The sequence below is a fragment of the Triticum urartu genome, chromosome 3A (assembly GCF_056163025.1).
Source record: "Triticum urartu cultivar PI428250 chromosome 3A, HENAU_Tu73, whole genome shotgun sequence".
NCBI lineage: Eukaryota > Viridiplantae > Streptophyta > Magnoliopsida > Poales > Poaceae > Triticum > Triticum urartu.
Window position 1 is genome coordinate 3,082,915 of NC_141875.1, and position 17,305 is coordinate 3,100,219.

Genomic DNA, 17,305 nt, shown 5'->3' on the forward strand with positions numbered 1-17,305 from the left:
AGAAAATTATCATGAAAAAGGAAATATAATAATAACCATTTTATTATTGCCTCTAGGGAATATTTCCAACAGGATTTGCTTAAACAAAATGCAGAGGAGAAGGAAATGGAAAAACTAGTATGGGCGCGACTATCCCCTCCCCCTCCCCTACTCTAGGTTTAATCGCGGGCCAGCCGATATACTTCCGGTTTTGCTACCTTTTTTACGTTTTCCAGCTGGGTTTTCCTGGGTTTCCTGGTCGGTTTGTTTCTTTGTATTTTCTTCTAATTTTTTCTTCATTTTCCATTTATATTTCCCTTTTTGTTTCATTTTTTCTGAACAATTTTTTAATTTGTGAACTTTTTCCAAATCCGCGTGTCAAATTTCTTTTTTTAGCATCAACTTTTACCTTTGAACTTGTTTCAAACATACTGAACTTTTTTCAAATTTTGAGATGTTTTTTTCAATTCATGAACTTTTCAAGGCGGTTCCTCAAAACATGTTGAATGTGGTGTCCAGCCGGCTAGCCTAGATAAAAAATGAGAGACAACGCATCCCTTGGGCAGTGAACGAAAGAAACTGAAGTATAATCTGGTGATAAGATAATGCAGTTAGCATAAATCACAACCGCTTCTGAAGCAGTGAAGCCCCCATCATTCATTGTGTTAATCACCTCCAAACGGCCGGATTCGACAATCCGATTTCGTATCTCAAGCTGATGTTTGGAGTGTGGTATCCCCCCCCCCCCCCCCCCCCGCCCCCACGTATTCTGGTTTTGTTTTACCCTAGTTTGTTTAGGCACTTGGTAGTTTGTGCAAGGGGGTCAGGGATGTGCATATCTAGCATATCTAAAACTACCAAGTGCCTAAACTATCTATGAAGAAGGGGGTCAGGGTTGTGCGTATCTGCTTTGCATGGTCCCGACGTGTGAGCTCCTCGGTGGCGTCTTGTTAGGTCTGAGGATCACTGAGGTGGCTACCTGTGTGCGTGTGCTTCGACGGTGCATGATGCGGCAAATGGATGGCCAGTGCGGTGCCCTGGCGAGAAGGTGGTCAGATCCAGGCAGATTTGGTCATGGTGGCTTGATGGTGGACTTGTTGATGCGTGCTGTGTGGAGCTCGAAAGGTTGATCCGGGCGAAAGCTTTTCTCAGGAGTTTCCGGGGCCGGTGATGGCGACACTTTCGAGCAGCATGTTCTTCCTGTGGGCATCGTCGAGGTACTCTCAACCCCAATCTGGGCAGCTTCGGAGGAAACTCTAGATCTGTGGGATCAGACGATGATGGTGCCTTGGCATCGTATGCCCTCTCGAGGGCTTCGTCTTTGGAGCTAGGCATTGGCAAGTGGGACCGATGGCAGAGGTGTTGGCGTCGAGTCTTCTGTGGTAACAATGATGGGAGTGCGTGATGTCGGAGACGTGTCAATGGTTGCGGTAGTCGGCTCTTCTGCGACATGTTTGTGGGATTACCTCGACTCGTTTTGTTGTGGTGAAGTCGAAGCTGTGGCGGCGGGGCCCCTATGGAGACGATGACAGGCAACATATGGTTCGTTCGGTGAGCTTTCACGGTGCGAGCCTTGCATAGTTCTCCTTCAGAACTATTCTTCAGAGTCAGAGCTGCGCCGTCCTTGGCGTGGGTGGCTGAGTTTGGCACATGCCTTCTTGTGTTTCCACATAGCCTCTACGGTGAATGTTGGGTCGATGTTCGTCTTCGGCGATGTCGGAGTTGCTTGCTCGAAGATTAGGGAGAGCGATGACGCCTGTTGGGAACAAGTGATGACGATGACGCTAATGTGCGTTCTTGGTGAATCCCTCTATGTGAGGTGTTCTTTGGGGTATTATGTGGGTGCAGCTCAGTGCTTTGTGACAGTTTTTCGTTAATTAACTAGGCAACTCTCTTCTGTTTAATTAATGGATGAGGCAAATCTTTTGCCTCCGTTTGAAAAAAAAATGTAGAACTCGGTTGAATTTCTATATTGTATGGAAAAAAAGATGAACAGTGATTCCGATGGAACTGACTTATACAAAAAAACAGGTACTTGACAAATAGACAATTAGTATTAAGTTAGATGGAAAAAAAGGGAAAAGCTTAGCTTCGTCCGGCTGAAAACTCACCCGTTAAGGGATTTTGCAACACGGGTCTTGTTACAGAAAATTTGAGAAGAGGAGGTTTTGCAACAAAAGCATTTTTGCGGGAAATTAGAGTAGAAGAACAAACGGCTTGCCTCATAATATCAGATGGCTCGCGAGGCGATCCACCGGCCGATACGTAGCAGGGCCCGAAATTTTTTGATATTGTTAGAAGGAATGGGAACGTATATTCATATGCTTGGTCGAAGCAAATTTCTAGCCCGCTCGCGGTTGTGTACGCACGACTAATTTTATTCATTGAGAAGGTGGATCTGCGCGTGCTAGACTGCCCTCCGCCGTCGCAACGCAAGCTCTTCTTCGACAGGTCTGTGTCGCACAGTGATTGTGGTCAATCGAGAACTAAGCTAGAAAATTAATGCCAGCCATGGATTTCATGGATGATAGCGATCATGAGGTAGATCACGACGAGCTTTCACGAGTTCCGGCGGAGAGCTGATGCGCGAGGCCTACAAGGAACACGAGATGGAGGAGGAAAAATGGAACAGCGACCCACGCGGGCCATGGCGGTCGGCACTGCGCGGTGTGCCCAGAGGAGTTCGCGAGAGACGACGGCGGCAGCCCGTACGGGTGTACACTTGAGTCGCATGGTGTTATATAACCTGGTCTTCCGATCCGTTCCTCATCGCGCGGCAAGCGTGATAAGCAACAACCAAAGCCAATCAGCGATACAAAATTGTGAAACGCATTGCGAGCCCCCTTTCAGCCAGCCATCCAGCGAGGCTTTGCTGGAGCTTCTCAGCCGCCCAGTTAGGCCTGAGCTGCACACGGGAGTGCGCTCGGCCGCCCAGCGAGGGCTTTGATGGAGCTTCTCAGCCGCCCAGTGTTTAGGCCTGAGCTGCACACGGGAAAGCTCTTGACATGCAATTATCACACCGACATGGTGTGTAAAGCTTTTTTTCTTCTTCTTATTTTGCTTCCAGCTAATTTTCTGTAGTATCGATCACATTAACACGCGTCTTATTTTGTTCACCGCGGCAATGCCTTTGTTGAGAAAGAAACATGAGGCAGCGAAGAGGCCCCCAAAAATTCAGTTTACCACGGACAAAAAACATTAGTTGGTCCATGGAGAGATCAGTGACAAATTGTCTATCGGGTGCACGTTTGCCAACCGACTCGCCTCAACATGGCCCTGATGTTCAGGGACGGAGCCAGGATTTGAGCATTTTTCTTTTAAAAAGGAGGAAGACCCCCAGCCTCTGCATCTGGACGATGCATACGGCCATTTTATTAATTATTAGCACAAGACCTTATAAAATCATACAACAGTAAGACTAAAGCCATCGTCTAAACAATATCTGTCGCTACTCCTATCCAATTGATGAAGGGGCACCGATAGTTTGGACCTAATACCAAACAGACCTCACAACTAAACCTAACATCTAAGACCTGAGGTCCCAACTAGAACGCCTGCCCATATTGTTCACTGCAGCAATGCCTTTGTTGAGAAAGAAACATGAGGCAGCGGAGAGGCCCCAAAAAATTCAGTTTACCACGAACAAGTCTCGGCGGACAAAAAGCATTAGTTGATCAATGGAGAGATCAGTGACTCTATCGCGTGCACGTTTGCCAAACGACTATCCTCAACATGAGCCTTGCTCCGATGCACCCCCTAACTCAATTTCCTAGGGGTATTCTTGACCCCCGTCATCTATTTTTTCTCCGGCCCACCGCTGCCCATATCCAAGCCCCGTAGACCATATCCAAGCCCCGTATAACCCGTATAACCCATACGTATGTATACGGTGACATCTTGAAAAAAAAGGATGACACGACCCCACGACCAGGTATGACCTGCCGACGGCTGATCCATCAATCACGCAGCTCCATCATTCACGCAGCTCCTCCATCATTCTGTTGAGGTTCTGTAGGAATATCGACGGCACGATCTCATCGTCAGCGATCTCGTCCATGAGCGCGCACGGCACGGTCGTCAACCTCCAGCGCTCGCAGGTACCGTATCCCGTTTCCCCACGTTTGTCTCGCTCTCGGCAACATCAAACGAACTGTTGTTGTTTTCGTCGTAGTGGTTAACCTAGCGGGGCGGGTAACCTAGCTTTCCGGCAGTCCAGGCCATCGCAGATCTTGTTCTAGTAGATATGCAACGTGAAACCAAAAGAAACGAACGGCAACGGCAAAATTAAGGAACAACTAATTCTCGTGGCAAATTTGAGTGAAACACGTCGCAAGTCACTGTATTTCACAGACTTGTTTGTCTAAAATGCAAGCTTAAGTTATGTATTCTATAGGCAGCGAAAGAAAATAAACTTTTTTTTGATATTTTGAACGTGGTTTTATTTTCACAAAAGTCAATTTATTTAGAAAAAATAAACATTTTCAAATTTTGCTAACAAACTTTTAAAGACTCAAACATTTTTCGGGAATCTGAAAGAGGTTTTTTTTATAAAAAAGGAACAAAATTGAAAACGAGATTTTTTTAAAGCTATGAAAAACTTTTTCAACATGCATTTTTTTTAAAACAGGAACAAAATAGAAATTCGCCGAAATTATGAATAATTTTTTTCAAAACGCAAATATTTTATGAAATTCTCCCGAATTGATTTTCAATATTTGAAAAAATTATGGAAATATGAATTATTTTAAATTTGTGAACAAAATTATAAAACAGTAATATTTTAAAAATATGCGAACATTTTTTTGAAAAATGAACAATTTTTCCAATTGGCAATTTGTTTTATAGAATTCCTCTATTTTTTAACTTGCGAACAAATTTTGGAAATATCAACATACTTGAATTCGTGAAGATCCACATTTTAGGAATTTGTGAGCAAAATTGAAAACTGCGAAGATTTTAAGACATTTTATTTTTTAAAATTTTCAAACATTTTTGGAAACAAGTGAACAAATTTTGAAATACTTAAAGTTTTGTAGAATTTTTGAACAAACTTTCAAAACAGGAACAATTTTTGGAACATGAGCAGGAAAAATGCGAACCTTTCAAAATTTTAGAAAAATTGTTGAAAAAGAAATATACTTTAAAAGGATGAAGAAAATAAAATAAAAGTGAAAAAAACAGAAAAAGGAAAAAGGAAAGAGAAAAACAGGAAAAAGAAAAGAAAATTAAAAAAATAGAAAAAGTGTTTCAGGTACCTTCTAGAAGGTTCCCAAAACCGGTAAAAACTGGCTAGAACATGGTTCCCAAAACAGAAACCAGAAAGATCTAGGTATGCTACAATGGGCCGGCCCAAATCATTTGCTAGGTCGCTTCGCATGTGCGATTCGCGGACAGCTTGACGCAAAACGCGTCAAATAGGGTTTTTCATCTTCCAGCGCCAGGCTATATTTCGCCTGCCAGGAGCCCTAAGCTAATATTGCATGAACGTTTTCCTCTTCAGTACTTTTCTCGGCCTGCCCGTGTTGCTGTTTTTCTTCTGCTCGCTCGTGTGCGTCCATTTGTTCGGGCACATTTGTTTTTTCTTTCAGATTCTTGAAAAAAATAGTTGGATTTTGGTTTTTCTACTGTAACGTCAATCAATACCTGAATTGCTAAGAAGTTAAGGCAGCGAACATGGATCGATAAGCCGGAAGCGGTAGTGACGAGCCACCGCTGGATATGGCGGCGGAGCAAGGGCCCGAACGGTAAGATCTTGAGTGTATTTGGATGGGGAGAAATATCTGTGGAGTTAGGTGGGCCAGCATGGGCCTGGTCCAACGTGGTGGACCCACCGAGGTGCCCCTATACCCGCCCTACATTTTGGGCCGGATATGATGGGTGCCGGTCGCCTCGGGCGTTTGAGGCACCCGTCCGGGTCACCTTTTTGTGATCGGGCTGTCCGCCCGGGCGTATGAGGGGGGTTTGGGGTGCGCGTATGAGGGGAGTTTGTATGTTAGGTTGTAGAATTTTTTTTCAGGCAATCCCACGAAGCTTTATTAAGACGTCACAACTTTTACAGGGACCAACAAAAGGTTTTCGGGGTGTCCTAACCAAACATGGCGGCCCACCCCTAATGTAAGAGCATGCTTCGCTAGATTGTGAGCCTCGAAATTCGAGCTCCTAAACTCGTGGACAAAATTACAAATAGTAAAAGACCTCCTTGACTCTAATATTTCATGTATAATAGCACCATAGCTTGCCAGACACTGTTGCTTGATATCATCCACCACCACCTTGCAATCAGTAGCTACATGGATCTTCGGTTCGTTGAGATCTTGGGCTAAGGCAAGAGCCTCTCTGACTGCCATCGCCTCCAGGGTTGTAGGGTCGTCAACTCCCTTGAAACTAATCGCCGAGGCTCCCAGGAACACTCCATTCTGATCCCTGCATACTGCGGCTACCGTTCCCCTCTTACGATTTCTTCTTGTCGCTGCATCAACATTTACTTTTGCCAAGGTCACCGGTGGAGGTAGCCAGCATGTCGGTCTAGGGTTAGGGTGGGCACACACCACACGACCCGGGGTTTCAATATCCTTGAGATCATTCAGATAAGATTCGATGAACTGATGTGTTGACATTGGGCTGGAAAATATACCTTCATAGATCGCTTTTCTCCGCGCTCTCCACACCGCCCAGAGGGATATGATCAGTCTAACAAATTCTGTCGAAGTAAGAGCCTCATGCAATGCGAACAGCCAGTTCTTCGCGTTTACATCATTGTTTAGACTGATCTGTTCCACTAAGCGCTCTTCCGACAAAGCCCAAGTGCACCTAGACATGGTGCAATCAAGCAAAGCATGTCTCCACGAATCCTGAGCTCCACAGAGAGCACAATGGGTAGTTTGTGACATATTGCGGCGATGTAAAACATCAGCTGTGGGCATTGAATGCTAGGCTAGCCGCCATGCAAAGATTTTCTGCTTCGAAGGTATCTTGGTATGCCATAACGAGTTCCATGCATGTCCTTCAGAGGACATATCTGAGATTCCCGCATTCTCATCTATCCAGTCCTCCCTCTGAAACTTTTTATTGAGCACCATTTGATAAGCCGATCTAACTGAAAAGAGACCTCGGCGTTCCCCACTCCAAGCCCAAAAGTCATCAATATTGCGTGTACACAATGGGATAGCCAAGATAGCATCTGCGTCAAACGGTATGAACACCGAGCGAACAAGATCCTCTCTCCAAGTAGCCGTGGTGGCGTCGATCAACTCCGAAACAACTCTGGGAGGGTTGGCTACTAGCGCTGTTATGGGCCTCATCGGACCCGTTCTCGGGAGCCAGTTGCTTTCCCATATATCTGTTGTCTCACCATTGCCTATTCTTCGTATAAGACCTTGATTTAGAACATCCCTCACATCAATGATAGCCCGCCATTTTGTGAGGGGTGGCTGCCTAATTCCGCTTCAAGAATGCTGCCTTGCGGATAGTAAACAGATTTAAGGATGTGTGTGCTTAGAGAAGATGGATCGTGCAAAAGCCTCCACGATTGTCTGGCCAACAACGCCAGATTAAAGATCTCCATGTCTCGGAAGCCCAAGCCTCCCAAGTATTTGGGGTGTATCATCACGTCCCAAGACACCCAAGTTGGTTTCCGTTTGCCTTGCTTGCTCCCCCACCAGAATTGTCGAATGATCGACGTTATATTATCACAGAGTCCTCTTGGCAATCGGAAGCATGCCATGGAGTAAACCGGTATAGCTTGGGCCACTGATTTAATAAGGACCTCCTTTCCTGCAGCAGATAAGAGCTTCTCCATCCATCCTCTCACCTTCTCCCATATCCTATCTCTGAGATACTTAAATTTCCCCATCTTTGATTGACCAACATCTGTGGGCATCCCAAAATATCTGTCACTTAACGACTCATTGTGGACATGCAGAATGTTCTTGACAATGTCTCGTCTCTGTAATGGGCATCCCTTGCTGAAAAAGATAGACGATTTGTCATGATTGATCCTTTGGCTAGATGCATTACAGTATGTCTCCAACAGGTTTGATACCGCAGTCGCGCCCTCAGAGCTTGACTTAAAAAGCAACAGGCTGTCATCAGCAAAGAGGAGATGGTTCACAACCGGAGCTGTAGTAGCCACCTTGATTCCCTCAATACCCGACGACTCAGAACTGGATTTTAAAAGGCATGAAAGGCCCTCTGCTGCAATTAAGAAAAGATAAGGGGAAATGGGATCTCCCTGCCAAATTCCTCTAGATGGAACGAATTGCTCTAGCTTCTCACCATTGAACATGACTGAAAAAGAGACGGAGCGGACCATGCTCATAACTGTATCAACCCAAGGTTGTGCAAATCCCAGCTTCTCCATCATAGCCTGCAAGTAGTCCCACTCAAGCCTATCATAGGCTTTCATCATATCCAGCTTCAAAGCGCAATAACTGTTAGATTTGGATTTATTCCGTTTCATGAAGTGGAGACACTCGTAAGCACATATAATGTTGTCAGTTATTAGCCTGCCTGGAACAAAAGCTGATTGCTCATGAGATATGATATCTGGTAGTATCTGTTTGAGCCTATTGGCAACTACCTTTGAAGCAATTTTCTATATGACATTGCATAGACTTATTGGACGAAACTGTGCAAGGTGAGTTGGGTTCAAAACCTTCGGGATGAGCACCAAAACCGTGTCATTCACATATTCAGCACTTTCCTCACCTCTTACGATCCTGAGCACTGCACGTGTGACCTCTTCACCACAGATATCCCAATGACGTTGATAAAAGTGAGCCGGGAATCCATTGGGCCCCGGTGCCTTCGTCGGGAACATCTGGAAAAGGGCAGTCTTCACCTCCTCATTAGTGTATGGTGCCAACAGAATATCATTCATTTGCTGTGTTACCTTTGCGGGCACCTTAGAGATGACTTGATCCAAGCCATTTACACCTTCAGAGGTATATAGACTCATAGAAAACTGACACCATCATTCTCAATGCTCCCGGATCATCAACAATTACACCCAAAGAGTTCGCAAGGGCTTTGATCATATTCTTTTTGCACCTCTGGCTTGCACGAAGGTGAAAGAAACGGGTGTTTTTATCTCCCGCCGATAACCATTCTAGTCTAGACCGCTGCCTCCACATTATTTCCTCCCTGTGATAGAGTTCGATCAGCCTCTCATTGATTTTCAACTCGACGTGAGATGGCCGCATCCTCGCTGGATCAGCCCTCAACCGTTCAAGCTCGGTCTTAAGGCTTTTGATTTCCTTGCGTACTGAGCCAATAGTATTCCTGTTCCAGCGCCCAAGATCCGCTGCAACCGCGCCCAACTTGTCACGGAGTTCTTGCATTCTTGCTGTCGCCCCACCTGCTGTCCAGCTTTGCAATAGGGTCTCGCCCAAGTTTTCGTGCGCCTCCCACATAACCTCATACTTGAAAGGTCTCTGAATCCTCATGGCCGGCGCATCACGCATGTTAAGCAAAATAGGACAATGGTCAGAGGATGAAGCTGTTAAGTGTTTCAAGAAGGCCGTCGGAAACCTCTCGTTCCATTCAGCAGTTGCCATAGCCCGGTCAAGCCTTACCCTAGTATAGGTTCCTCCCGCCACTTTTTTCTCATACGTCCAAAAATTTCCCTTGTATCCCACATCCATGAGCATGCAAACGTCCACCTCATCCCGGAAGCCCTGGATTTGAGCATTACTCCTCTCTCCTATTCCTTCTTGTTCATCCGGACGTAGAACTTCGTTAAAATCACCTATGCACAACCATGGATCATTGGTCAAGTTGCTGATTCCTTTCATAATATCCCATGTTTGATGCCGCAGGTGGGTCTGTGCCTCCCCATATACTAATGTCATCCTCCACGGATCCATGTTCTCCTCAAGAATAGAGCAATCAATATGATACGGAGAGTAGCCCAAAATTTCAACATTTATTGTATTATTCCAAAAAATCCCTAAACCTTCACTTCTACCTTGACTACTTACAGCATAGCCATTATCATAACCAAGAGCATGCGCTAGATTCTCTACCCTCACTCTATCAATTTGTGTTTCTACAATGCAAAGAAGGGTAGGGGCAAAAGTCTCCGCTAAGATGCGGAGGTCGCGAACTGTCGCAGCGTTGCCCGCGCCACGACAGTTCCAGCTTAACACACTCATTGGGACCGGCGGCGCTCCTCCAGGGAGCCCGCCAAGTTCTTCTTTGCCATCAGATTTTCTGTCTTGCCATCCTCATCGGTTTTGTTTCTCTTTGCCTCCCTCTTCGGTGGGGGGCTCATTGGGGTAGAACTCTGGTGCACAACAGTGAGCTCCAAAACTGCAACCCCTATTTTGACCCATTTTTCAGATATTTCATCGAGTGGGTAGTGGGCAGCATCACGAGAACACCACATGCCTGCACGGCTGCGGCGGCCAGCCAGCATTCCCGCGAAGTTGGGGGCTGCACAGACGTCCGCCGGCGTGGCTGCGACGGCCAGCTAGCATGCTCGCCCGCGCTGCTGTAACGGCACGCACGCCCGCCCACCCACGAGACGGCCAACCCGTCCGGCTGTGGCTGCTTGTACCGGTGGGAGCGGCCCGGTGGGCGTGGGCCTAGTGCAGCCCCAGCGGCTTAGCTCCTCTTGGGCGTGCCTCCGGTGACCGCGGCCCTGCCCACAGAGCACGACGACGCCAAGGCCGTGTCGAGTAGCGGGTGCTGCGAGCCATGGACACAAGGGGAGAGAATGAGAGGAAATAAAGATGTGGCTGACTTGTTGGTCCATATGATTTTGGCTCAGGAGTTTTCGGGCGTGACCGGGTCTCCTCATATTGTTGGTAGGTTTGGTCCCAATTTGAGAAGCACGGCAAGTCCCGTCGTTTAGGGAGAAAGTGAGAATCCGATTGGATCAACTTTTCAACCATGCACTAATCAGACGGACGTTTTGTACACTTAAGGAGGAAATAGGGGGTCTGGCTGTAGATGCTCTAAGTAGTGTATACTACTTAGAACGATGCCCTACTCCACTCTTTCCATCAGCGTTGCATGTTCACGATATAACCTGGCAAAAAGAAATAGCGGTGCAAGTCCGAGCAAGCACAAGCAGCCCAGACGGATGTACGCACGAGTGGCATGCCGCGTTTTATTAGTACCACCTCGCTCTCGAAGAAGACGTCCAAGCGATTTATAACCTGGTATTCCGATTCTTGCCTCATCGCGTGGTAAGCGTGATGAGCAATTCCAAACTATCAACAATAGATAATTGTGAAACGCATGCAAGTTCATTCAGCCATGTGCAGCGATGCTCGATCGAGCCGTCCGGTTAGGATGTGTGCACTCGGGCTACGCAGCCTAGGCTTGAAAGCTCTTGAAATGCAATTATCACACCGACATGGTGTGCAAAGCTTTTTTCCTCAGTTCCCATTGTTGGCATTTTCATGTGGCTTCGTCGCCAAGCTTTATTGGCTTTTTTTGCGTCAAAATATATTCATCAACTATTAAGATAGTACGAATAAATCATAAGTAAAAATTACATTATATCCAGGTACGTAGACTACCTAGCGATAACTACAAATATGAACGGACTACTCATGGTATCCATGGAGAGAATAGCTAGTGTCCCTAGTTGATCACCGTCGGCCATCTCCGCTGCCTCCTCACTGCGCTTGCATCATTGCCAGTTCCCACTGTTGGCATTTTCATGTGGCTTCGTCGCCAAGCTTCAATGACTTATTTATCTTTCTGCGAGAAAATATATTCATCAACTATCAAGGTAGTATGAATAAACCATGAGTAAGAATTGTATCCATGTCCATAGTTCACCTAGCCATGACGACAAGGGGCAGACTACTCATGGTATCCATGGAGAGAACAGTGTCCCTAAGTTGATCAGTGTCGGCCAGCTCCGCTGCCTCCCCACGGCGCTTGCATCATGTCCAGTTCCCATTCTGGGCATTTTCACGTGGCTTCGTTGGCAAGCTTCAGTGGCTTATTTATTTTTTCACGAGAAAATGTATTCATCAACTATCAAGGTAGTAAGGAGAAACCATAAGTAAAAATTACATCTAGATGTGACTACAAGCAAGGGCAGACCCACATTGGGCTGAGTGGGGCCCACTCAATTTCCATTTTCACTGCTTTGAAGTCCAATAGTTCACTAGTTGGCCCCCAGTTTGCCAAATATTTGTGCCCTGGTCACCTGGGCCCCTGCTGAATTCTTGGGCTGGGTCCGCCCCTGATTATAAGCACTGGCTTATAATTGAGTTCCATCTCGACAAGGTTCCTACAGTTGTGCTCCGACGTCCTCGCATATGTCACGTTACCATTTGTCCATTTTCCTACTCAACATTCTTTCCAACCCTTTCGCTGTACATGTATTTTCTTTATAGTAGTGGAGAGATTCATATTTCCTATTTGGATATACTCCCTCTAAAAATTGTCTTATATTTGATACCGATAGAGTAGTAGATAGGGAAGGTCTGCCATCCGCTGCCGTGAGCTCTTGGTCGACATTTCTGTTTGGCACCGTGCGGTGTATGTCAAGCTCGGTGATACTACCATAGGCAACGGAAACGTGATGCGATCAAACTTATTGAGGTTTTCCTTCTTTACCCCTTGAAGACTATGGCAAATTCTTTCCTTCAGGTTTTGCCGACAAGTCCGTGGATTCATCCCTTTCTGTCTGCCGCTCTGGTGGCCGGTGCCGGGGATGCGAATCTCTATGCTTCCACTCTGGTTAGTAGTTTACCTTAGGGTTTTTTTAGTCCTCACAGGTTCGACGCTCAGGCGGATGGCGGCTCTTCTTCTTCGAGTCTGTCTTCTGGTTACTAATACTTCTCGAGTTCGTCTATTTGGACGTAGTCGACGGAGCTCCGATGTAGACTCATACCGTCTCCTTGGGACGGTGAGGTTATGTTTCTCGTCGTGTCACAAGATTTAGTGGCAAATGCTTCATATATATTCAAGGGTTCAACGGGAGCGACTGCGGCCCCATGGTGTTGGTCCTTAGGGCACGTGTACGAAGACTACCCTGTTGTCATCGACATAGTCAAGCCGACTACGGTAGGGGACCGGTGACAACGGCTTGTCGGCATCTTATTCTGGCGACGGTGGCGGTCATTCGATGGTCTCGGAATATCAAAGCATTTTGTTTACTTTTGAGATGCTTTGTATTATCTGAATCATTTTCAGAAGAAAAAACACGAGGCATAAAATTAACGGACATCATGCCATAGATCAGGGCGTGCTTGCTGCGATTGAAAGGAACGTGAGGCGCTGCTCCTGCGCGAGGCCGAAGAACAGGAAGAGAGGAACAGGGACCTGGCCTCGTCGCCTGGCATGCGTCCGGGCTGCCGGCGAGACGAGCGAGCAGCAGTACGCGGTGTGCGTGGGGGAGGCCGCGCTATGCTTTGATGAAAAGCTCTCTCAGCCGTTTGGTTAGGCTTGAGTTGCACATGCAAAAAGGTGCACTCGGCCGTCCAGCTAGGCTTAAGTTCTTGACAAGCAATTATCACATCGACATGTGTGTGCAAAGCTTTTTTATTCGCCTCTTTTTTCTTTCTTTTAGCTAATTTTCTGTATCTCATTAACACCCGTTGTATTTTATTTAGAGTAGCTAAGTCTTGACCGATATAGATCCGCAAAAAAAAGTCTTCACCGATATAAAACCACGTGTAGATCCATGGAGGGATCAGTGACAAAATTATCCTTAGCATGCAGTTTGCCAGAACAGTGACAGACTATGCTCCCCTCCATCTGTTTTTTGATAAGGAGAATATATTAATATCGAGAAGATATCAATTATACCCAGTCTCTCCATCAACAAGATGTCCAAAAACATTAAAGATGCTCCCCTCCATCTTACATGGCCATGAGGTTGATCACCGGTGGCCAACACCAATGATTTTCCGCAGCGCTACCCTCAGTGATAGTCCCCTTGGTTGGCATGTACAACACCCACTGGTACAATGCGACCATGGTGTCGTCATCCAGGTTCACCTGTCATGGAGCTACTTCCCGACAAGGTTCCTACAATTGTGTCATGTTGCCTTTGTCTATTTTCCGGTCCACACGAAAAGTATGATCCTCGGTTTGCTTCATGAACATTGGGTTAATTAGTTTCTTTTTAGAAAAGGAGGATTGCATTGTGTTCGTCGATTTTCTTGTTCACGTGAAAAGTATGAGCATCTTTGGTTAGCATCGTGGAAACACTGGGTTTGTGTTACTGGAATATTTCTTTGTCTCGTGGAAAATTTTCCTCACATTTAGAAATAATCTAGCTATTACATGACAACATTTTCATGCATGACCAAAGCAAAACATTTAGACACTCTTAAGTAAATTTATTGTTAGAATGGAAATATTTCTTTTTGCCCATGAATAAAGGCACTAACTGCCGAACTGATACAAAACGGTTAGGAAATCCTCATACAAGCTGATAAAAAAATGACATTCGACTGAGAGGCACAAGTACCACTAACCAAACATCGAGTATGAAAATAGGAGAAGCCAACCTTAATATGGGACATCCTAGATTACTGTAAAGGATCGGAGTTGTGTCGCTAAGAGAAATGACTGGCCACCATGGTAGTGAACAAAACTAGCCATCTTCGGACAACCCCCTCGCTCCTGATCATGGATCGCCGCTCCTTCCAGGAGATTGCAAGGACTGAGAGCAGAGACCATGAAGACACATCTATAAGATAGGAGACCGGGACCACATCTTGCCAGGTTCAAGGAGGCTACCTACCAAGATCTAGGCAAGCCCGAAGCAAAAGACCAACCACAACCAAGAGGGACTGAGGCTCCATGACAGACTGGGGTTCCTCCCAACCCCCACCCCTTATAAATAAAATCACAGATGGATGAATCCATACAAAGTGGTCAGGAAATCCTCATACAAGTAGACCAAACGTTAAAACGACATTGGAGCGGGAGGCACAAGTTCTACTAAAGCATGAAAATAAGAGATGCCAAACCTATGATGAAAGCCTTGTGTCTCGGCGCCGGCGGCGATGCCTGTAGGCATCAATTTCCTCTTGGGGCTTCGTCGTTGCCCTCTCCCTACCCTCTGACACTCAGGATGAAAGCCTTTGTTTGCTTTGATAGACGTGCCTACAGTGCCGATTTGCATCGTGACCCTCTTGGGGAGTTGTCAATGACTGTGGATGCATCTCTATCGTGACCATGTGTGTCTTGTGCTTCTTCTCAGCGACATGCTAGAGGTATTCCATTCGGTAGTGCACTCTTTGTGCATTTTTAGTGTTCTTTGCGTGTTTTGTCATGTTTTCTTTTCATTAGCTTCTGAGAATTCCTTAATACCTTGTATTGTCTGGCCCGTGTAACTTTATTAACATAAAGCGGGCCGAATGTCTACTTCGAGATGATCAGCGAATAAATACCTTGTATTGTTCCTTCATCGGCGGTGCGGTATAATTACGGTATAACTATTTTAGGGAAAATTATGGTATAACTATCACCGATTGGATTTGCGCCACTAAAAAAATAACGCGCTATAGCACCGCTAATATCATACTAAAGCATGCTCAGAAATGGCGCGCTAAATGAATCATTATACAATGTCCTACTAATAGCACGCTATATCATGCTAATAGCAGCTTTTAAGGCCGACGCCATTTTGCTAGAGCATGCTATTTTTTTCACAGGTTGATGCCCAAAACAATCAGACCCAGGCCCGCACCGGACATTCGTTTCTCTCTCCACATTGCGTCCCGACAAGATGGGCATAGTTGACGAGAAAGCTGGGCTCTTGCCTTTTTCCGCCATGGTTGCCAACGAGTAGGATTGTAGGAGCCGGCGACAAGGACAAGGAACGGTTGTTCTTGGCCATCGTTCGTCATCCCAGTGCTCGCAGTCGCCTCCTTCCAAAGACTCGAAACTTTCTAGCAAAATCTATATCACTAGATGCAGCTAAATAAGCCAAGGCAACATGTCAATAGCAGGTTGCATAATATAAAAGCTGCAATTAGGAACATACATGGTGAGGCAGTCCTGGCCCAGGGGTGCCTTACCACGTCTTTTCCGGGCCTGGTTGGCCAGGCTGAGGATCCCAGGGTCAGTTTCGTCCTGGACGACTTTGGACACACCACGTCGGATTATACAAAAACTTAAGAAAACTTGGCGTACAATTCGAAGATACGGGAGCCGTGGAGGACTCTACCTCCATCGACATAGCCGACTAGGATCTAGAATAACCCTAGGACCCCACGCATGCTATATAAGACAACGGCGGAGCTTGTCAATAGACATATTACAATCTCTCAATATTCACTCATATTTTGTACACACCCCAATGCAACATATACGAGTAGGTGTAGGGTATTATCTTCACCGTGAGAGCTTGAACCTTGATAAAACCTCGACACCCGCTACCATTCAGCCCAAATCGTCTAGCTAGGATAGCCTACCGAGGGATCTGCTAGATTTAGCTCTGACACATGGTTAAACAATCTTTTACTTGACCTGCAAAAAAAAACAATCTTTTACGTGATCTAACAGAGTGTAGACTTTTTAAAGGAGGAGGATCTAACAGAGTACTTATAGTTTGCGGTATGAACTAAGGTCAATTCATGCATCTGACACATAGTTTGTGTTAAGAGTCAACTAGTCGACGTGCATGCAAGTTATCGCATCTTCTTTATACCATTAATTGCACGTCACACCCTCGATGGATGCACGACACACGTACTGGAAGTTCCTTCATCCCGATTCTCCTGTACACATGCGTGTTGTCCTAGAGAAGATCCAATCAAAACTCAATTCGTCTTGCCAAAAATAATATTCGAAGTCAATTCACGCGGTCTGGCAATTAATGCGCCATTTACTAAAAACAAGTTGCTCAAGTAATGAGTCTGACCGTGTGCACCGAAGTCGCTCATCCTCCTCCAAGAAAGAAAGCTAGGGTTCCTGCCTCTCGCCGGCGCGGCCGCAGGTCCGTCTCGTCTCCGATGGCCCTATGGCCATGGAGGCACGGTGGATCTTGCCAAGGGCCAGCGGGAAGGCTTCGTTTTTAGTCTTTTTTTTCTGTCTTGTTTGGGTTTGTGTCCTGCTCAGAAAGATGAGACGGCGGCGGCTCTCTGAAGATGGAATAAAGGTCTCTCCGCCTAGCCCCCGTTCCGGCGATGCGTCTAGTATCGTTGGTGGGCGTGTGGAGGTGTGTCTCTGGCGGATCTATCTTTGATGGATTTGCTCAGATCTCGTTGTTGTTCGTCTATATTCGTGTGTCTTCGGGTTGAATTCTTCCAACCTACGTTATTCTTCATCTGCGGCGGTTGCTGTTCTGGTGCGCTGGTCCTATGGGGCCTTAGGACGACGACTTCTCGACTGTTTACTACAACAA